This window comes from Magallana gigas, chromosome 4, assembly GCF_963853765.1.
Source record: "Magallana gigas chromosome 4, xbMagGiga1.1, whole genome shotgun sequence".
NCBI classification, from domain to species: Eukaryota; Metazoa; Mollusca; class Bivalvia; order Ostreida; family Ostreidae; genus Magallana; species Magallana gigas.
Genome location: NC_088856.1, coordinates 48386022 through 48409836, shown reverse-complemented (window position 1 = coordinate 48409836; position 23815 = coordinate 48386022). Strand labels below are relative to the sequence as shown.

At 33.1% G+C, this 23815-nt stretch overlaps 1 long non-coding RNA gene across 1 annotated transcript; it reads left to right on the top strand.

Annotated features, from left to right (window-relative positions):
- Positions 1–19975: 19975 nt before the first annotated feature.
- Positions 19976–23135, top strand: LOC136274877 (uncharacterized). Its single transcript, XR_010713321.1, has 3 exons — positions 19976–20332; positions 20727–20825; positions 21238–23135. It is a non-coding gene; the product is annotated as an uncharacterized lncRNA (long non-coding RNA).
- Positions 23136–23815: the final 680 nt, after the last annotated feature.

Here is a 23815-nt window from a genome sequence, read left to right as displayed (position 1 = left end):
CCTCAAGATTAAAACTTTCAATATACATGTAGTTCAAATTTTATTTGGATCTTTGCTCTGATTCAGGTGGCTCGTACATGTTAATCTACAACGAGAAAAAGGGACCTAAAATTTTGCAAATATATATTCATAAAACTGTAACGCACAAAGGAAATAAATGATAAGGATTACAACACTCAATTAATTTTATCATTAGAAACACTCTATTGAAATATATTTAGATTATATCATGTGATCACATTATATGCATTACACCAATGCTATTCGCTTAACCCAATTACCATTGAGGTTCAAAAAATAAAAGTCCAACGCTTGTATATTGCATCCGTGGAAAATAGCACATTATCAATGTAAATATTTCTTATTTATTTATTGTCACACAATCTAAGATGTCATCAAGTACCCATGCTGACAAAAGTTAATCAATATCATAGATAAATAAGCTCAGTATGTACATGTTTGTCAGCAGCAACAATAGTTATATTAGCATCGCAATTGTAAGCTGAGAAGACAAGAGATTAAAGACAAAAATATGCTTTTAATGTTACAAAAATTGTGTTTGTACTTCTTTGTTATTTGTTTTTATTTATTATATCCGCACTTTGTAAAGAACTTTCAGGTCAATTGTTGTTACCCTGATCAATCGGTCCGTCTGTCTCGTTTACTTTCTCAAATTGCTCTTACATCTCATACATCAACAAATTGAACTCTTGAAGTTTGATTTGGGGGTCATGTTGTTTTGTATAAAGGTTTTAAAAATTCTTTGGTAGTCCTGGGGGTCAAACTATAGGTAATAAATGACATGCTTCCTCGAACTCCACTTACATTTTCAACAGTAGATAAATGATCTCTTGGAAAATGTGTTGGTGTCCTATAGATGCGCAGGTTTTAGAAATTGTAATTATTTTCTGAGGGTCATTTAATGGCTGAAAAATGACTTCTCTTTTTCTTTTTAACAAAAGTCTGGTTTCAAAAAACGTCAATTATTTTTTTTTTTCAGGTGGGGGGGGGGGTCGGTGGGCAACAAAAAGATGGGGGTTTTCACCAAAAAAAAAATGGTTCCCAGAACTCCTTTTACAATTGATGCAGTAGCTATGTCATCTCTTAGATATGATAGGGATATGTATGGTGGCATACTTCTAACCCCTGTGTGCAAGTTATTTTTCTGTCAAATATGTCGACATGCAAGATTAATATGTTGACATGCAAGATAAATATGTTGACATGCAAGATAGTTTTGTCAAAAGGTAACATTACTATGTTGACGTGCAAGAAAATTGCAATCAAATAAGAATTATAAAAAATCTCAAATATTGCCCACATGTGCCATCCTAGATGCTAGATGTTACTTATTTATGACGACATGCAACTTATTTATGTTAACATTCCATGCCCTTTATGCCATTTTATGCATCATAATACAAGAAACAAGAATATATATGATTTGATGGTCAGATCTCAACAGTTTTTAAGATATTTGGTAATTTCCTGTTTTATGGGGGTCAGAACAATTCCATAGGGTCATGACGTACATAACATGTACCATAATAAATTAGGACCAACACATATTTACAGTCAAGTCCATTATGAAAAATTGTAATATTACTCCAATAAATTATATTACTGAAATATTATTACAAATTTGTGTAATATAGATCTTATATAACGAATTTTCGTAATAAAGTTAAATAACAAGAACTTGTAAGATAGCAAGACTATATTACAGAATATCTTAATACATTACTAAACAAAATTCGAGTTTGCAAGACTGTTGATGCTGATACTGATAACGCAGGGTCAGTTCTGTCAGTCACCCCTGCGAATGTGTTCGGAATGTTTTCTTTATCGTTGCTAAGTATGTAATAAATCCAGAGGTGCTCGAATGAAAGTTCACGAGACTTCACCGAGATTTGTTCAGTTCCTGTGAAATTTCGAGCGGAAGTATAAGTGTTCGGATAATATTCTCAAAATACGTAAGTGCTGGTCGATTTTCATATAATATTCTACTTTGATTTATGTTAAGACATTAACACCTTTTAAGATGTATGTCTTATTTCACCATCTAGTGGTTTCTTAAATTAAACGTTGATATTCAGAACAGAGTTATCGTTCGTGTTCGACCACGTGTGGAGAGGTTGATAATATAAACAGTGGGTTGCTTAATAAAATCATAGCCATGTTTGATGCTTGTGGTGTGCAATACCATTTTTTAAAAAAAATAAGGGGTGAATATTAAAAGCTCAGTGTATCGAGCCATTTTCAAGGAACATTCTGCATAAAATAGTACAGTCTGTTTCACTATTGATGTTATTACTAGGTCAGGCGCGGATCGAAATTTAATTCTTAGGGTGGGATCTCTACTACGCATGTTAATTGTCGCAACAGAAGAAAAAACTATTTTTGGTATTGTCACATCTATTTCTAGAACACATTTTATTCACCAATTAATGAAGATAAAGTTTAAAATCAATAAACCTCTAGAATTTATATTTGCCTAGATTCTCTAAAATAGACTATGAACACGAGGCACGATTTTTACTGCGGAACTGAAAGGGTCAAATAAAACCACGTGGTCTAAAATTTAAATGACAATAACATTCGCAGGGGTGTCAGTGGCGCCAACCAGAAATCATGGAGACGCGAGAAGAAAGTATCGTCAGCGAAGGGTAAGTGGACATTTTTATCAATTACTCGTTTTAAGAATTTTCATTGAGATAAGAATAATTTTCTACAAAACTTCAAAGTATCCTTAAGTGTTATATATTTCTCCTTTTACCCCGAAATGTACAGTAAAGATCGGACCCCATTCCACATCACAAGATGTTAAGGGAGATATTTTATACATCTCTGATTGATCGCTATGTGATGCGCTGATCTCTGTAAATTATGGAAATAATATTAATGATTTGTTTATCTGCAAAAGAAACACAGGATAACATACTTTTAAAAAACCACGAGCAAAATATTTAAAGATTGAAATGAGTGACTCAATGACTCGCATCTATTGATAAATTAATTACTGCAGGAATAGTTTGTCATAGAAATTCCAGCTCGAAAGAAGAATATTTTATTCACACGCAGAAGAGGTTGGGTCGATAACAACATCCAAATAAATGCACGCAACGAAAACGTTAATCCATCTAGCTGTTCAAGGAAGTTAGTTTTCTGTCGAATACAAAGACTTCCGCACCTGCGTATGGTCTTCAGACATCCGATGCGTAGCGTAAGTTATATAGGTCAAATTATATCGTTAGAATGGTGATGTCTGAATAGAGAATTTCTGACACTATAAATCCCAAATTCAATTTTCTGTAAAACATTTTGAATGGTTGATATGAATTAAATTCCAGTATGTTTTTTAAATTGTTTGTATTAGTAATATTATCGATGAATCACTAAAGCACAAATACTAGTAGTAGATGGTGGGGTGGGGATCATCATTTGCATAATTCTCTGGCAGTATGATGAAAGTCAGTCCACCACTATAGGTTCTATATCTGAATGAAAAGCTCGACTAACTTAAATACGGCAGCATTGTTATAAATTTTAAGTTGTTAATAATCAAAAGATAAGTAATTCAACATTGCACTTCTTTGTTTGAAGACAACAGTATTTAGAATTTTCAATAAACCAATTTGTCTATCGAAAATATGTTAACGTCTTGGAGGGACAATTCATTTACGATGACATATCAGAGTAGGTTAAAAGAACCATATAGTTAAAATCAACACAAATTGGGAGTGTTCTGCGGTGTTCTGCGGGTATGACAACACTATTTCTCTGATTTATTTTAAGTTTATATATACTTGTAAATTTATATATAGGCAACTTATACATGGTTACGCATATTTCCAATGGTTATATTTTTAGGCTTTCTAATATATGCTATCCAGTTCGCGTTTGTATCTCCCTTTCCCGTGCATTTTAATGTTATGAATTTCAGCGATTTGTAAGTTATTGGTATTAGATACAAATATAACTAAAAGAAACAGTATATATTTCAAAACATATAGTTCGTAATTTCAACGAAACATTGTCCTTTATTGAATTTGGCTCGTCACATGAGTATCTCCTATGAATCCCACAGGAATTCTCAGAAGATTTGATCACATACCAACCAAGTTCATATCCCTGTGAACTTTTTTTCATTGACATTTATATCTGATATTTTCATTTGAAAAGGTTTCTAGATATATGGTGTAGAATTATTAGCATACATTATGTAATACCTTATGTGAAATAAAAAGCCCCAAAAGTACATGTCTTAACTATTTACTTTTATCACTAGAGTCTCCAGAAGATGCATACCCCCTTCGTCGATCACATGATTTCAACCCAAATCATTATTTGGCCCATATTAAAAAAATATCAAAGTAAAACAAAGTTTCAAATGTTTTAATTTATCATTTAATATGTAAGAAAGTAATAACAAGTGTTATTATCATCATTAAACACCATTTTTAAACTTTAAAATATTAGATTTATGTCTACTGCAACTAAAAAGCAAAAAAATATAGTACTTCACATGCTTCTTTTTTTCTACGGCCTTTAGATCACATATACCCCCTTATCAAATGCAGCTAAAAAAAATTGTCACAAACACAATTTTACATTATATCAGAAAACAGCACATTTTTTTCATTGTTTGCTTTGATAAACACTAAAAGTTTTAAAACTACATGTATTGAGTACAAATTAATTTTTTGGATAAACAGTACCTTTCCTCTGCATATATAAACACAAGAGTACTAAAATCTCAGTACAAAATTTCACGATTTCCAACTATTAGACTCATTGAAGATCAAAACCTTTATATATTGGCAGACATTATTTACACTTGACTGCTTCTATCAAATTCAGAATTATCAATTAAACTAGACATAAAAATAATTATATTATCTAAAATGATCATTGTAAATGTATAATGCAGTACAGTCTATGCAGTACAGTGTACTGTTCTTCAAAATTACAAGATGTTGATATAGCAGTACTGAAGATCATATATCCTGTTTACATGTACATTATTTGTATATGTATATACATTCACAAAGAATTCAAAAATTCTACAACTTTGTCAATAACATTTTTTGACTTAGAAATACGTGCCCTCTTGGAGTCAGATACTGACTCAATGAAAACATTTCGAATACAATTATGGGGGTCTCGTGTATGAATAAGTTTCAACTTATTCAAACTGAGCGAACATGAAACAAGTCTCTGGCATGAAATAACTTTCTTGCGAACAAGTGGTTCAAGTGATGATTTGTCACTGTAGTAAGCTATGCTAAAAACATCAGTATCTCCACAATGTCTGGCTAACTTTTTTCATAAAGAAGCCTCAAACTAGTAACGTGAGACATTGCATTGTGTGCATCATAATTATGCCAATAAAGGATTTTACTAGTGTTTCTTGCTTAAAATTGGCTACACCTGACTTTTCAAACACTTTCTTTGAAAGTTTATATGTGTCACTAAATATGTAAACCTCATTCTGAAAACTATTTACAAGATTATATTTTTGTAAATTGTGTATCATAATCGGAACATAAAAAGTTTTGAATGTTATGTCCAATCAAAAATGGTTTGGAGGATGATGCAAGGAACATGACAAACTGCTTTAGTCCTTCATCAGCACTACCGACACCAAAGGCTGCCCAAGCCGCTTCAGAATGCCATTCTTGTATGTCAGTCCAGTTACCTTCCATGCACCCTCACTGGTTCTACCGTTTGGCTTCAAATGGATGTTGATCGATTTTTCCCCACAAACAGCAGCAATCTGCACAATATCTGAGGTTCGTTCTAAAATAAAAGTGAAAGAAATGACCTTTGTGTGAATTCAGTGTTCCAATATTATAAAATACATAAAAAGTTTGACTAAGTGTAGATATTTCAAACTAACACTTCACGTCATTTTAATGGGTTTAATAACACCTACGGAATCCTGCTCTCAGGTGATGGCTTTAATGGTACAATGGTGATATCCTCCAAATCAGCAGCATCATCATCCATGCCTTTTTTGGACCTGTATGTAACACCTGTAAAATAATATTAGGATAATCACTCAGAAATGGCATTGTGAACATTTTCATTATATTCACAGCTTATCCAATAATGAGCAGTAATACTACATGTTTAACATACCCTCTAAAATTGACTGAGAAGCATCTTTTGAAAGTCTTTCTGCCTTAAGCTCCAAGCGTCTTCTTTTCATGGATTGCTGGATTTGTTGTAAGCGCTTCCGTTTCAGCTTGTTGGCTAATCTGACTGTGTGCTGCCTATGTTGTGAAGAGTCCCGGTGAGAGAGCCAACTTCTTATTGAGCTGTTTGAAGAAAGTATTTTTATTTACAAATCATCACAAACACATTATTTTGATATATGCAAATACATGTATCAATCAAATTAGCAAAGTTCATCATGCTGAAAAACGATATTATCAGGAATGCAAAGAACATATGGAAAAACATATCAACATAAATATGCAACTAAACTACGTAAATGTTAAAAAAGGTAACAATAATAAAACGAATTCAACTTCAACTACAAACATGTTTCTACCTCTGTTACATAACTATAACCATCATTCTTTTGGCATACAGTTGCCGAAACACGCGAGTACAAGCTCTCTGAGCCTCCAAAATATCTGTATTATGAATCATGATACTGCATGTACATCGTACCCAAGCAACTTTTCAAGTCAGCTTTTAAAATTGGATATTCAGAAATCTCAAAAATATTAATAGTTAGACTTGTTCACTAAGTAAATAAAAACTGACAAAGTTAACTAACAACCTCTTTGGTGCTTTACTGGAGACCATTAAGTTGAAATTCTCATTTAGCTGTTTGGATCCTATGTGTGAGAGTTCAATGGCTTTTTTTGAATACTTCTCAAACAGGTCCTCTAAAGCAGTACAGGATAAAGGTTTACCATATGGCAGGTGTTTGGGTTTGTAACCTGTTTTTTGACTCTTGCACCATTGACCACAAGACTGATGCTCTCCTATAAAAAATACATATATATGTAGAATTGTTAAGAATTTTAATGAAAGAAATTAATCAATGTATAAAAGTTACATTTGTAGTAAAATTCTACAACCATATAAGTGTGGAACAATATTTCTAAGATCAGTCTCAAGTTAAGAGGGTTGCCCTTATTCTGCTGAATGCAGTACATGAAGCATCGTTCCATGTGCCCCCTGACTTTGACATTTCTTAAAACTTTGTGGGCACTACTTAGCTCCACCAAAGCACCAGTGAATCCCTTCTTAGTGTGATTACGATCGGAACGTTTGGATATGTTTGGATTGACTTGTGCCTTTACTCTGGCAATTGTTGTAGAGTCATTTTCCATTATCAAAGTATCTACCTAAAATGAGATGCAATATGCCCTACACATGAAGCAAAATGTTAATAAAACTGTAAAATAAAATTCTCTGTTTTCATTCTGTTTATTTTACGTCTGCTTTTAATAAATTGATAGAAATATTTTGCAATTACGTTTCCCCCTGAGGTCTCTACCTTCTCGAGCATCTCATATGCCATGGCCGGTGTAATGAAGTATAATGACCCCCGTAGAATAATGACCGGGGGTCATTTTTCTACGTAGAATAATGACCCCCCTAGCTGAAGAATAATTGGATTTTTCTGAAGAAAAAAGACCCAGGGGTTATTTTTCTTCATGTTAAACATGAAGAAAAATGACCCCCATAAAAAAATGACGCCCCCCCCCCCGTAAACATGAATAGAAATTGGTTACCCCGTATCCAAGATATGACTTTGAAATTACTTTATTGTTCACTCTGTTCAACTGATTTTGAAGTTATGAACACCGATCTTGTAAAAAAAACACTGTATATAGTTTTTCCTATCCGTAGCAAGCACACGCAAAACATTTGTTGTAATGGTGATCATGGATAGACTTTATTCTTTTAGAGCAAATTTGTGAAGAGTACCTGACTATAGTAAATCTTAATAGATAATAAACACTGATCGATTATAATAAGAAAAGATTGCATGTTTCTAAAAGCGTTGATAAGAGGTTAGGACCCATGTTAGGGGTTTATATCCTGCTTGATTTTGATCACACGATCTTTATTGTATCCAACATTACCAATGCTTATACAAACTATTGATGCATTAATCATCTTGATATTAACTAAACTTACTAAAGTATGCCGAAGATAAAGTAAAATATATTTTCTGTAGGAGTACTCTCAGTACTTTGACGATTTTCCTTATTGGCCGTTAACCTTTACTGGCGTAATGGCTCTAACTTCAGCTTGGTTATAATGCCTAACAGTAGAGTAAACTTTTCATAATTTTGGTTAAATCATTAATTCTGGGTGATGCACTTGTATACCGGGTAACCCAGCAGTTTGTATTGCGGAAATCTTCAATGCAAGTATAATTCATGAACAATATGAAGAATATAGAAGTTGCGATGGCGAAGCGCGAAGATGCGAAGACGAAAGTGCTAAGTTGCGAAAGCGAAGAAGTGATACTACTATCGCTTCTTTGCCTTTGCAACTTCGCACCCTCGCCTTCGAATCTTCGCGCTTTCGCCTTTTTAGCTCACCGAGACGAAGTCAATGGGAGCATATGCTACACCCCGGTAGGCGTTCGGAGCTGGTTAAAGTTTTAGTTGCAGCCCCTGTGTCTAAGCTATTACTTGTCCTCTCTCTATACCAAAGTTACATGGAGGATGCATCTGGACCTACTGAATCTGGTTCCTAACTTTCAGATGCTGGAGGAGGTTAAGGTTTTTGGAGCAGGTAACGTTTTTGTTGCAGGTGCCTTAAATAGCAATATCTAAGTTACTGCTGGTCCGTACTTCACCAAACTTGCATGGATGATGTGTCTTATGATACTGATACACCAGACAGGCTTGAGTGCTGAATCTGAGCTATAGGTTTCGGATGCAGGAGGAGGTAAAGGTTTTTGGAGCTGGTTAAAGTTTCTGTTGCAGGTGCCCTCTAATGATAATATCTTAGTTACTACTGGTCCTAACTTCATTAAACTTGTATGGATGATGCGTCTTATTATAGTGATGCACCTGACAGGCTTAAATGCTGAATCTGAGCCACCGGTTTCGAATGCCTGAGGAGGTTTAGATTTTAAGAGCTGGTTAAAGTTTTTGAAACAGGTGCCCTCTGATGACGATATCTTAGTTATTACTGGTCCTAACTTCACCAATCTTGCATTGATATAGTCTTATGATACTGATGCACCTGACAGGCTTGAATGCTGAATCAGAGCCATAGGTTTATGATTCTTGATGAGGTTTAGTTTTTTGGAACAAGTCACATGTTTTATAGCTAGATAGATAGCTTGCATAGTTGCTTTAACTAAATGAAACGCAGAGGTTGCTTCAGATCCAGAGCCTGATCTCCATTATCAAGGATGCTAAAGAAATCTCCTACCTCACTCAAACCTGCTTGATAGATAGATGTAGTTGTTGTTAAATGATGTAACATTATCCCTATGATATTGTAATATTATAAAATATCGTATCATACGATATCGTATAATATGATATTGGTTTATATGATATATTATCATATCACATGAAATTGTATTTTATGATATTTTAATATACATGTATATTATTGTTTCATATGATACAATGTGTATAGTATGATTGTATTATTATAATATTTTAATTTATCACATGATATTGTTTCATTTGATATGATACAATGTTTATCAAATTATATTGTATTATATAATACAATATCATATTATGTATCAAATATGATACAGTACCAAGAGTAAAATCATTAAATTACAGAAAGAAAAATAAAATTGTGTTATTAGAATTTTAAACGCTGCGTACTATTTTTGTCAGCATATTGTGGCTGTTCCAGTGGCCATTAATTTCGCATTACTTGTTGAATAAGACATAGCCTTTAAAAAAATCATATTTGCGGGAAGGAAATACATGTTTAAAAAACGTAAATATAAGCATTGAATAATTATTTTTTGAAAAATGTGGTCTCATAACTGCAGCAATGAGTGTAAACAAATTTTCATAATGCGTATGTATGCACAAACCGTTGCAGTTATGAGACCACATCTTTCAAACAATAATGATTCAATGCTTAATTATACAATATAATATCATATGTTTCAATGTTATGATGTATTAAAATTGCAGTTTGATATTGTTTCATATAATACTATATTGTATTATGTTTTATGATATTGTATTGTTTGATCAAATACAATAATGTATAACACAATACAATGTCATATCATAGGTTACAATATCAAATCTCACAATTTTTACGGTATTTTATGGTATTATATGATATATATTGTAATTATGATAGGATGCAATTTTAATTTTATATTATTGTATTGATTGACATATAAACATATGATTAACATACAATTTTTTAACAGATGATATACGATATTGTTTCAAAACAGAATCCATGAATATCCAAGATAATAAAGGATGGTTTTCATATAAATTATATGAAAACCATCCTTTATGATATAATATGATAAAGGTGGTGTCATAAAGGTGATGCCTCGTCTCGGTGAGCTTTGTAATCTGTGATTACCTATGTTTTATAATTGCGGAGCTCTCCATCGTTCAAAGGGTTCCGAGGCATATTTTGGAAATTTTATTTTTATAAAATAAAATTTTCCAGGGGGATGGGGTCCGGACTCCCTCTCCCCTTTTACTGCGTGAAATTATTAATATTGAATTTTCCGGGGGGGGGACCCTATCCCCCTCTAGATCCATGCATGAGCAAGGAGTGTCGCATAATGAGATTACATTGTTACTGTGTTTGGTCCACGGTAAAGAGACGGCTGGAAAGTGACAGGAGTCTGGAAGTGCATATGACATTGTACACATTATGGCGGACATTTAATTTTGTGTGGAGTAGATAATGATTACGCATAGCCAGCACTGGTAAACATATATGTTACATGTACACATTAAAACATTCATAGTAAGCGCGATGGCTTAGCGCATGCATACCAATAAAAGCATGGATTAATCGAAAAACCATGGCTAGTACGGTGCCTGTATTAAATTCTATGTAATCGACCGAGACTTGCTGAATGCAATCCAAAAAGGCGAAGGCGAAGGCCAGACTGCAAAGTTGGGAAGGAGCGATAGAAGTATCGCTCCTTCGCCTTCGCACCTTTGCACTTTAGGCATCACATCTTCACGCTTCGTCGTCGCATCTTCGCACTTTTGCTCTTTCGCCTTCGCACTATCGCCTTTACAACTTCGCATCTTCGCACTAAGGTCGAAGTGGCCCTATCGGAACACCATAGATATATGTAAATGTAATTGTTAAGATGACAACCATACCCCGATGCAATACGTCAATATCTTGTTATAACGGAAGGATTTTTATTAAGATATACCCCTTCTTTCACTTTAAGTTTATTGGAATATGAATTATAATTTCTGTTACTTTTTGTAAACTTCAGCAGTAAAAATTACAATACTGTTAAGACTATTTCACAAAAATTAAAAAAATATACTGAAAAACTTTAATCTACAAGGGGGTCATTATTCTACAGGGGTCACTTTTCTTCATGTGGAGTGTGCTCATTTTTATGAAAATGACACTTATTCTTCAGGCAAAGGGGTCATTTTTCTACGTAGAATACTGACCGGGGGGTCATTTTTCTGCGTAGAATAATGACCGGGGGGTCATTTTTCTACGTAGAAAAATGACCCCCGCTCAATATTCTACGGGGGTCATTATTCTTCATTACACCGGCTCCATTGCCTTCGCTCATCCGGTCCAATTTTTACAGCACTGATTTACACGGGGAGGATTACCTTTGGATTTGGCAGCAGCACATATTCTGCATTCTTTCCCTTTTACAGAGAAACTTATGATTTTCTTTGACTTTTCTCCAAACAGAGATGCATGCCCTACATTTGAAACAAACATGGGCAATGTACATCACACACAAGAACACTTTGAACAAGATACACGTTATTGTCTTTATATACCATAAGTTATATTCATATATCTTAATGCACAATGCAGAACTCACCGGTTAGACTATTATAGGCTCGTCCAGTAACCCGTTTTTGCCAGGCACCATCAAAGCTGGCTGATAGACTCCCTTCACTCGTAAATTAATAGTATTTGGAATTTTAATTTTAAAGTTTCAAGTTGTGAATAAACTAAATCAAAGTATACATTCTTTTAGTAAAAATAATTTATGATATATTACAATCTGATTTCCTCTTGCAGACTTTTTTGGCATGTTTCTTCTGCCATTTCTCCAAGTTGTTGTCCAACCTCCCTCTCTGTATTCTTCAGTCTTCTGCGACACACATGGTATATTCAAGGCAGCCAGGAGGGTATTTACATGGGTTTCACCATATCCTCCATTAACCATACCTATTAATTAGAATTATATATTCTAATATATATATTAAAATTACAACCAAAATTTAAAAGTATCTAAGACAAATTTTTAGTCCTTGACTTTGTATAATTTCTTTGATACATTTACAATGAACAGTGATATTCCAAATTAGAAATAGTCTGAAGATTAAAAACTGAATCAGTGCCTGATGTGTAGTGGGTTAGGTGTAAGGGTTGTGGTGTTGTGAAGGGAAGGACCTTTTCATAAAATTTGATAACTTTTTTTTTAATGACTTCTTATTTAAAAAAAACAAACAAACAAAAACAAGCACCCCAATTTAAATGTATATGTTATTAATTTTGATAAATTTTTTACATGTTTTATTAATGGATCCATGAAGACTAATGCCTGTCCACATCTTTAAGAGAATAGAAACTAATACTGTGTAAAACATGATATTTATATAGGCATATCTGTTCATATGTGAATAAAAATGTTAACAAAATTACAAAATAAACACATTACCTGCTGCTAATTTTGTATTGACATTCGACACAGTTCAACCATTGTCTTAAAGTACAATACTTTTTAGGCCCTAGTAAATCAAGAAAGATAAGTTTTCTACCCTGACTTTTTTAATTAGAAATTTTAAAAATATTCTTTTTAATTTTATCTCTTACAGTTATTGTTGTGAACGTGTACTTTTTATTTATATATTTTGTACGAATCTCATCAACAGTTTTTAAGATATTATAATTGTATATTTTTCATTTTTTTACAGATTTATTAACAAATGTTTGTGAGAAAACAATCTTTGTGTCTTGTAAAAAATGGTTCCTTTAATAGTTTATTAAATGACACTTATTCTTTAGTATAGTTATTAAAAGTTATATATTGAATATGTTAGTTTTATCATATATGACACTTATACGTAAAAAATAGAAAATTATGAAAATGAAAAGTAATAAGTAAGCAGTGTTAATTTGAATCGTGTAAAACAAAAGAAAAAGAAGAAAAAACCCCAATGTTCTGACTTGGGAAACATTTACTACTGGGTCCTATAAATAATAAAGGACATATTTTTTATACGAATGAAATTAATCAAAACGGTTTTATCTTTAGATATTCATCATTGGATGAAGTAGTATCTAAAGTCTGAAGCTGAGTTGTGTTACTGTAGATTCCTAATTAAAAGTGGGAAATAAATATCCACGTAAAATCGAGAAAAGTAATCGTCTCGGATTTTTAATAGTTTTCAGAATGTTTGAACTATATAAAATGATAAAAAAAAATTGCTGCTCGCGGTTTTATATTTTCGGCATTTGATGTAAAACAGCAAAATCGCGTATTTAGATACTCGTGTAAAATAAGGATATCACAGCATAAGTATTCCAACCAATTATATATGGACGCCCTTAACCTTAGTACGTACGACTTATAAATATATCTCTTTCTCTATATTCTATCTAAGGCTACTGCTTCTCTCACTTTATGTTAAATTTTAATTTAAAAAAAGCACATACATATCAAAGAAGTACAATTGAAATCGATATTAGTGGGGAAATCTAAGATTACTTCATTGACACGTCATCCATTAATTTATGTACACGCACCCGGACAATTTAACATTATAGAAAGGAAATTCCTTAAGAAGATTTATAATGGGAAAAGTTTACATATTTTCTTCATTTGAAAAACCTCGAAACACCTCGCACAATTTTTCAGCGTTATAACTTGGGTGTTTCATGTCCGCTAAAAAGCAAACTCCCAAAAGACTTTCTATTTATTGGTCTGAAACCTATCGTTGAAACCTGAAGAGATAGAGGGGGCGTTTCAAAAACAGATAATCTGGACTTCGATTCTCTCATTATAATTATAAACGTAGTTTTAGCACAAAGATCATCGCAATATTAAGCAAGATGTGTTGGAAGCAGACACTTGGGACAGAGTAGAATATCGTATAACAAAATGATACACAATTAACTATATATCATTTATTTATAAATTAAAAAACAACAACAATAACAACAACAAATAAACATCTCGTGCTGAATATAAATGGACATACCCTTCAAGTTAATTTGTTAAAGTTTAGTGCAAAATCATAGAGCGATCAGCCATTTATTCTAAAATATATGTTTGAATCGAATTAATTGTTTTCGACATAGACAGCCAACTGTTTTTTTTTCGTTGAACTTTTACTGCTCACGTTTCCTCTGTATAGCCTGACGTCATTTCATCGGTATACGTCACATCCGTTGTGTTACAGTTTTCCTCCTTCCCCCGATGCGATACCTTTCGTCCATCGATCTACATTATACAGCACATGTAGTTCCCGTATTGACTTATGACTTCGATGTCCAAGCATGTAAGAATTTATAACCACTGCTGCGATTTCATTTTTTTTTATCTTATTCGTCCCTGTCACCAGTGTTATTTTATTGATATGCTAAACAATATTTTCTCTAGCGTGATTGGATATCGTATAACCGAAAATGACAATATACGTATAATGCAAAAAAACAAAACAACCCATATCCGGAGACCTTATCAACAGTTAGAGAATGTGTTACTGCGGAATCGGGATTCAACTGCAAAACTAATCGCTAAAATAAATTAGTTCATTTTCCCTTAAAAGGAGATTATCATTCTTGTGAAATAAAACCCACTTTATTATTTTTTATTTTTCTTGTTTCTACAGCAAATTATATTCAGAAGTTCAGTTTTAACTTTTTGACTGAGGCTTGCATAAATCAATAAATCGATCGGTTTGCCTATTGCAAACGTTTGAAACATATAAATTAATACTACAGAACTCGCGTTTTTTATTCCAGTTAAGCTTTGGATAAAACTACCAAAAACAGTTGAAACTAAAATTGGAGTCTCCTGTAGGAAAAAGGAAATACCCAAATATATGTGGATCTTCATTAAAATCAAATATTTTACATTTCTTAACGCTTTTAAGCTACTGGTAGGGGCTAAATTAGACATCCTTTTAATTTCCTTTCTTACTAAAAATATAAGTAAAACGGTACAAGTGAAATGAATGCAAATTGGCAGTAGAGTGAGGTATACAGTTTGAGCTAAGAAAGAAAAATATTGTACAAATATGTAAAACGATGCATCAAAAGTGACCATTCTTTGATCCAAGACGCATGCATCGATTTTTTTAAGTTTCATTCCAGATGTGTATTCTTGTATTGTAGGGAGACTTCGCAGAGGGAATGTATATACCAAGGCACAATAAGAAACTATTACAATTATATGTAAAGAAAAAAAAGGAATCAAAAATAATTTGAAATTTACGTGTCTGAATTTAAAGGGAAATAGAAACATGGAAACCCGATGTAGAAGCAGAAGAGATTTGATCCAAAGCGAGGTGGAGTGAACAGCTGTTTGAAATCGAATGAACACCAACATGAACCTACAGAGTTTAAATTCGACAAAACCATAGTTCCAAATCATTAAATTAAAAACTGCATCCTTTAGACCTGTAGCCGTAGCGAAAAATACATCAATTGCCATTATTAAGATTAAACATTTCTGCATCTGCCCAAAAAGCTGTTGTTTTTTTAAAGTAACCACAAGTAAAATTGCTGCAATGAGAGGAATAGTCCATAGATATGGGTTAATATAGCGAACGCATGCCATTCCCCACTCTCCGTAAAAGTCACGATATTTGTAGATTGCGTCCACCTCATATTTTGTCGACGCAAGGTTTTCCAAGAACTTTTTATACTTTTCAAAAAAAGCACCTGGACCGGTTTGATTTTGCGACATACTGGTTGTTTCTCTTGTCCCTTTCTTCTGCTAATGATGCCTTGGTTTGGTTTTAAATACCGGACGTTGTATTCTTGTTTCCTTCAATGGTATATTATCCAAAATGATATTTAGTCATGAAACATGAGTAATTTTTCTCCTAAAATAAAATGTTAATTGCATGCTTCATTAAAGTAGAAAGAACAATAGAACAACTTATATCATTTTTAAACAAAGTTTAGTATAATAAATGAACAAACGGATCATCAAATATGAATTAAGTGAGCTTCATTGCCTTCTAAATGCAAGAAGTTAAAGAGACGATGCATAGCATTTTTTCTGTAATTCATATGAACTTGTAAGTATGTATCCAATTATAATTAATAAATATGCTTATTATTAAATACACCCAAATTCGATGAAAAAATATTGTATAAAAAACGAGTAATTTTGCATTTGGATAATGAAAAAAGCGAAATTATTAAAAACAATACGTGTCACAATTTGTATTTTTACACGAATAATAAAACAAACTAGAGACGAGCTCGTTGCAAGCAACGATTAGGTCTTCCGTCGTAGCTGCGTCATACTTGTGAAGTAATACAAAAATTGATACCTGACCATGGTGCAATATTAGATGTGTAAACACTGTGTAAAAGAAACAAAGTACATGTATATAAGCAAATACAGATCTTTAAAAGTTGTCTGAAGTTTGATTCGCCGCATGTTGTTTTTTTGCATGTGCATTTTATTTTGAGAAACTTATCTTATCATTATAATTGACTCAATATACACAGAATATGGACGACGATTATAATCACACAGTGGGTATGCCCGGTATGTACGTAAAAAGACCAAACATTTTACTCGCATTTTTTATCGAAAGCAAGGGCCAATGAATCTTTTAGAATGTATGCGGAGATCTTGGAAATTTTACAGGGGGTTCTGAAGAATAATTTTGTTTTTTGAGGGAGGGGGGGGGGGGGGGGGGTAGGGGGCATGCGCGGATAAGAAAAATTTTCCTGGGGTGGGGGTTGAGTGTCTGACGGTTATTTGAGTTTGCCTGGGGATGTCCGAGGCATATTTTTGTAATTTTATATTGTACATGTAATGGAAAGAAATTTTGCGAGGGTTGGGTGGGGTCTGGAACCCTCATCCTACTCTCCTAGATTCGCGCATGGGGAAGACCGATGCCGGTAATTTAACGGTATTTTAACCATTTTTATTTAATTAATCATTTTCAAAATTATCGGAATTCCAATATTACCTTTCACTGGATGAAAAATCAAGTTTCAGCAAAACTGAAACTATATGGAAACCTTGCTGAAACTTGAAGTTGAAGTTTCATGTATAGTTTCCGCAATGCGGAAACCATTATATCGATTCAGCAAGTATCCGTTAGGTTTCAGTCAGCAGAAACTTTAGTCTAAGATTCCTGATGGTTTCCGCAATGCGGAAACTAAATTTGAATCGTGTGAAAAGTTGTGTAAATTATTATGGAAATATCAATCAGTTTCAGAACATTTCCGCTAGGTTTCAGTATGCTGAAACTTTAAGTTAAGATTCCTGATGGTTTCCGCAATGCGGAAACTAAATTTTTAATCATGTGAAAAGTTGTGTAAATTATTATGGAAATATCAATCAGTTTCAGAACATTTCCGCTAGGTTTCAGTATGCTGAAACTTTAAGTTAAGATTCCAAATGGTTTACGCATTGCTGAAACTATTACTAAAATTGATTTTCAACAGGTTTAAGTTTAAGTCTAGCCTAATGATAATGAATCCGTATAGTAAGGTTTCAGCGCGACTGAAACTATATGTATACATGTAACTATCTTCAAATGTGCCAAATAAGGCGATTAAGAACCTTACTAAGTAATTAATTGAATTTGAAAAGAAAAACTGATGTCTGATCTTGTTTAATGCATATGATGAAATCATTAATCTTAGGTACTCGGGCACGTGTATACATGTGTATACATTCTTTGTCCAGGTGACCTCCTCTGTGATTTTCCTGTATATTCTGTGTGGATTGCAAGGTTTTTTCTGTCAGGAGTGAACAAAAGACTGTTACATAACATATACACAGTACGAAGCGTGAGTTTATATCTGGAGCCCGGCGGGAATTTTTTTTCAATTTGTGTGCACCTGAGTTAGTAAAACTGATAAGTAAATTATAATTATTTAGTAAAAGAATCTAGCTAGTTGTATATCGCAAACAGTGTATTAAGAAGTATTTTACTTAATACACTCAATAAATTAATATACCTATTTTGTAAGACTCCTTCTTAAATCATTTAGTTATCATTTGAATGAACCTTGCGGTACAGTAACTAATTAAGCAAACAAATTAAGGTAAAGTCGTTGTAAATTTTTACAAATCGTACAAAATATTCGTACAACCTGAAGTTTAGAGCTAATTCATTTCTTTTTTAATACCACGCCAACAGATGTACACAGGAATTATTTTTTACAAATTCTACAGTTGATAATAACAAGTAAAACCCACTTGGAGTTTGAGTCTAATATAATAATTGTTTAATTATTTACATGCATTTCAGACTTTACTACATGTATGACTGTATCATGATTCACTGGCGTCGGAAGCAAATTGAAAGTGGGGGGGGGGGGCCTAGACTAATCCTCAGAAATATTGAGGAAAAACCCTAAAAAAAAACCCTAATTCCCAAAATCATGAAAATCCTGATCCGTGTGTGTGTGTGTGTGTGTGGGGGGGGGGGGGGGTATACCTATACTATATACTTCCGAAAATAAATAATAAATTTCCCTACCCAAATTTTTTTCCCCCAAATCATGAAATTCCTAATCCGTGTTGGGGGGGGGGGGGGTGGGGGGGGGGGGGGGCTAGTATATCTATTACTCCAACTTCGCAATCTTTCAAGGTAAATTTAGGAACAATTACATTTCCGGCGAGAAAAATTGGGGGGGGGGGGCTAGGTGCTTATTGGTTAAGTCTAACTTTGCACTAAGCCCCCCCCCCCCTAGCCCCCCTTGGGGGGGGGGGCTATGTGCTTATTGGTTAAGTCTAACTTTGCACTAAGCCCCCCCCCCTAGCCCCCCCCCCCCCCCCGGTTCGACGCCTATGTGATTCGTGCATTTCTATACTTTGTATTTACTTTCTGTACTGTAAACACAGATATTGATACATGTTTATGAAACATGCACATGTTTCTGTTATAAGATATAATAAGCATTATTCATAATTTTACTGAAGTTATACGTTATATTACAAAATCAGTTTAAAATCCAGCACTAGCCATGTGGTGCACGTGATTTTAATCCCATTTTTAAAATTTGATTATACATTCGTATACATTTGATGTAGAAAGTATACCAAATAATTAAAATTTTATTTTGTTTATATATCAGTCCGACGTGTACGTCTTACTTCCCGGCTTGTTGAACGCGTTTGTATTTTAATTTCATAAGTATTCTTAACGTACTGTTCATCGTATGACCAATCAGTGCACATGTGTAACTCTAAAATAATTGCCATCAATTCATCGTAGTTGTAAATTCACCGTAAGGGGGGAAAAACTGTTAACCGGACCCCGTTAATTGATCGGCATCTAATTATATTTGTGATTTCTGTGTGTTCATGCAGAACCTGCTCTGTGATGAACATAATATTTTCACACCTCTATATTTTGAATAAGAATATGACCGTGATTAGAATCGCGGTGAAAATTGGACAAGTCAAGACTAACTTGTCAGTAAACTATATATGGCTCTATTATAATCATCAGTACATGTAAATAAAATATAGTTAAAGACTAAATCTGATACATATGTCTCATTAAAACATGTTTAATTTCATTAGACATTTGTAAACAAACGGTCGGCCATTTTTTTTTGGTTAATCACGTGTTACAAATACAATTGTAACAAACACACGCCAATGCTTTGTCGTATTTAACCAGGAAATACTGACTCCGACAGTTCTTATCTAAAATAAATATACATGTAAAAAGTATACTATTCGGTAAAAAATGATAATTTTGATTAAACATTATTCATTTTAAACTATCCCAAGATGCACTTTTCAAAGATTTAGGGGGTTCTGATTGGTCAGTATTGGCGCACTTTATGATTCCGAGCGAAGGTTAAAATGGACAAGAAGGTGCTGTTGTAAAATGGAGAATTGAGAAGCATTAATAGCCTCTACAACAAGGAGATAATGCAGGAACGACGAACTCATGTCAAGGTAACTTAATTCACAATATAGATACTCCCAATAACATTTTCAAGGCTCTAATTTATCTCTCATTTGTAAACGAGATCTCGCGCCATCAAATCAAGATGGCGTCATTTTTTCAAACTTGGTTCGGCGTTTTAATTTTTATTACCGTATCTCTTTTAAATATACGTTTTGACCAAGTTAACCATTAACCAACTTTATATGCATGATAATCATGATTATCCAGGGTATACACATATATAATTATATAAACGTCCCTAATATATATGAATTCTTGGTTGGTAAACAAGACGAACAATGAATCTTTCGCACATTATACAATTTACAAACTCTAAATGTAACGAAAAAAAATTATTAATTAAATCCGGAAAATGAAATCTTTTACGTTTTTCCTTTTCAGCATTGACAGCATACAAAGTCAATGTTTCCGGTGATTAGTTGCTCCTCTGTTCGGTGATTCGGGTGAATGTTTTGACCAGCTGGACGATGTGAACGCAAGGTATTGCTTTGAAATTGATTATTTTCACCATTAACTTATACATGTGTTGGATGTTTATAATTTACTGAAGTAATTTTTGGGAAATCCAGGTCTAAGTTCTTGAAAAGGAGGTTGATGGGGGGGGGGGGGTGGGAGGGGGGGGGGTGGTGAAGCACACTTATTGTTGATAAGTTTTTCCATTGTTCAACAAACAATAATTGAATCGAAATGAAAATAACATAGCTTCAAACTTAAAATGAAACATTTTAGACCAGATACTACTGTAGCCATTATATGACATAGTTTAAACAGCAACTGACAACTGCATAGTAGCTTCTGTATTCAGAATTTTATTCAGAATGCTTTTATTACATGTTAGGCTGAATGTTTATTGTTTACAAATCTTAATGAAACTTTATTATTCTTGTTTAAGATAAATAGAACAGACATAAAGTACAGCCCAGTGAAAGGAACAAGTTCATCGCAAGAAGAAGAATTTTAATGCTACCACTGTCCAGAACTATTAAGTCTGCTGTAACCATGATGTGATCATATGAGTGCTTCACCGGTCTGGACAATGCTCGAAAATCCCCCAAAAAGGCCTATTTCCATAAACTACGACTCGGGTTACATCAACAACAGCCAAGGACACTCCTTATTGATTCGAATGGACACATCTCGACGACCCGACTAAACCTCTGCAGAACAAGACTTTTTAACTGTAAAGTATTCTCATTTCAAAAAACCTATAAACTATAAAAGTACTTTTTTTATATGATCAAATACCAGTATATTACAATGTCTGTCTGTAAGCTAGAATCTTAGAAAATCACATGGTTTTGACTTATTAAATAATTGATTAGATATTAACTTTCATTTTCTTAAATAATTTGTTATATTTGCAAATATTGCATAAAATATTAGACTCCATGTAACATTTATCCTCATACCTCCAAGTTGATAAGTGTTAACTACTTTTTTTTTCCATTTTCTTTGTTTAAACATTTATTGATAACTTAGTTTTTATTTGCAGCAATATATGAAAAATTAAGAAACCAATCTTAAATGTAAAAACACTGCATTAGGAGATGAATGCATGGGTCATAGAAATGATAAAATACACCAAACAATATTCAATTATGTCGTATATGAAAATATATAAAGACAACAAATACCCCATGTATTACAATTTTTATTACTTGGATGGAAAGTTGTTTCCATGTGGGTTTTATTTTAATCTGTGTTATGTAACTAATATTGGAATTAGCTTTTATATCATAAGTAAAATGCTGGTATTGATGAGAATTGTAAGGTGAATGATCTGTGTGATACTTTGTATTTTATACATTCATGCTACAAAAAGCAAGTACATGTACATGTAGTAATACTTGTCATATATAAACAATGTATATTTTACTTCATGTCTTGGATTTAAAAATATTAATGTAGGTAAAGTAGTGAAATGTAGGAAGGTAAACCGTGTGTAAAGAAGAATATTCATCAGGAATGAAGTGTGTTGCAATCAGCATAATTAATTAAATGTGTACATCATATTTTTGCACATGATTTGACAGACTGCTCCATTGTTAGCTTTTTATTGGCCAACAAGCTTTTCATATCTCCCTCTGGGTCATCTATTAAATACTGACAGGCTTATGATATTAAAATCTGATCAGTTGGTACATCATGGGTGGAAATGAAAAGTTCACTTTGGACTTAATGGATTATCAAAAAAATGATATCAAATCCTGTTCTATTGTAAAACATTAGATTATATTACTAACAAAGAAAAGGTTTATCCCAACTTGTAAGTGGGTCACTTTGACCTCATTTTGGAATTTATTGACATATTCAAATCAAATCTGGATCATACCTCTATAGTCAACTACTATCTTGTAATGTATTTTTTTTTTTTTTAAAAGATGGATACTATAGACTTTTCAAAAATATTTTATGGTGTACATATTCATTGTAGTTCAAAACAAATTGAAACAAGTGTATCATGTTCATGTAACAGTGAAGTTTTCTTTGTTTATTCATGTACGTGCAGTTATTTTGTAAATTGCATTCATATTTTTAAAAAAGTAAGATCTTTGTTTCATTTTTGAAGGGAGATTTGATAGGCATTTAATCGAGATGAAAAAAAATACAAATGTAAAGATTTCTATGGGAATTTTTTTCTTGTGCAATTTTATCATTTTTTAGATAAAAGTCCCTAATAAGGGAATTGCCATATGGATGTTTTTCCATTATTGTATCTTGGCTGTATTTTATTTATTATTGGAAACAATTTCAGATTTTTGAACAAAATAAATTTGGAACTGTTTTAAATTGTTTTGTTTTTACATAAAGTAGAAACCTTGCTCAGCTTTTGTGAAAGCAAAAATATAAAAAGTTTCAGTAAGTTTCAGTTGCGGAAACCCTTTGTAAACAATATGTATCCCAATTGTATATGGAGGTTGAAACTATGCAGAAACTTCAAGTTTCAGTAAGTTTCCGTCGCGGAAACCATTTGTAAACAATATGTATCCCAAACGTATATGGAGATTGAAACTATGCAGAAACTTCAAGTTTCAGTAAGTTTCCGTTGCGGAAACCATTTGGATTCATGGACAGCCTAAGTTTCAGCACTGCGGAAACTTAATGAAACTTGAAGTTTCCGTGCTGAAACCTGTCGGAAACTGAAAGTAACCTTAAGTTTCCGCAGAGTTTCCAAAGGGTTTCCGCAGCGCTGAAACCAGATATTTCATCCAGTGTTTAAACGCAGTTAAAACTTAAAATACGAACCATTTAGTCTCGGTGAGTATTCGGCCAACATGCGTCTGCGTACGAAAGAAATGGCAACATTCAAGAAATTTGGATGGACGATCTGGGTCCTAGGTCGTCCATCCGATTCTTTTTCAGACTAAGAGCTGTACAAAACTGCACTTAGAGAATGTCAAACTGATTATGTCAATTTATTTTGTCTCAAAGAATCAGGTTTTTTTAATCAATAAAGATTTACCTAAAAA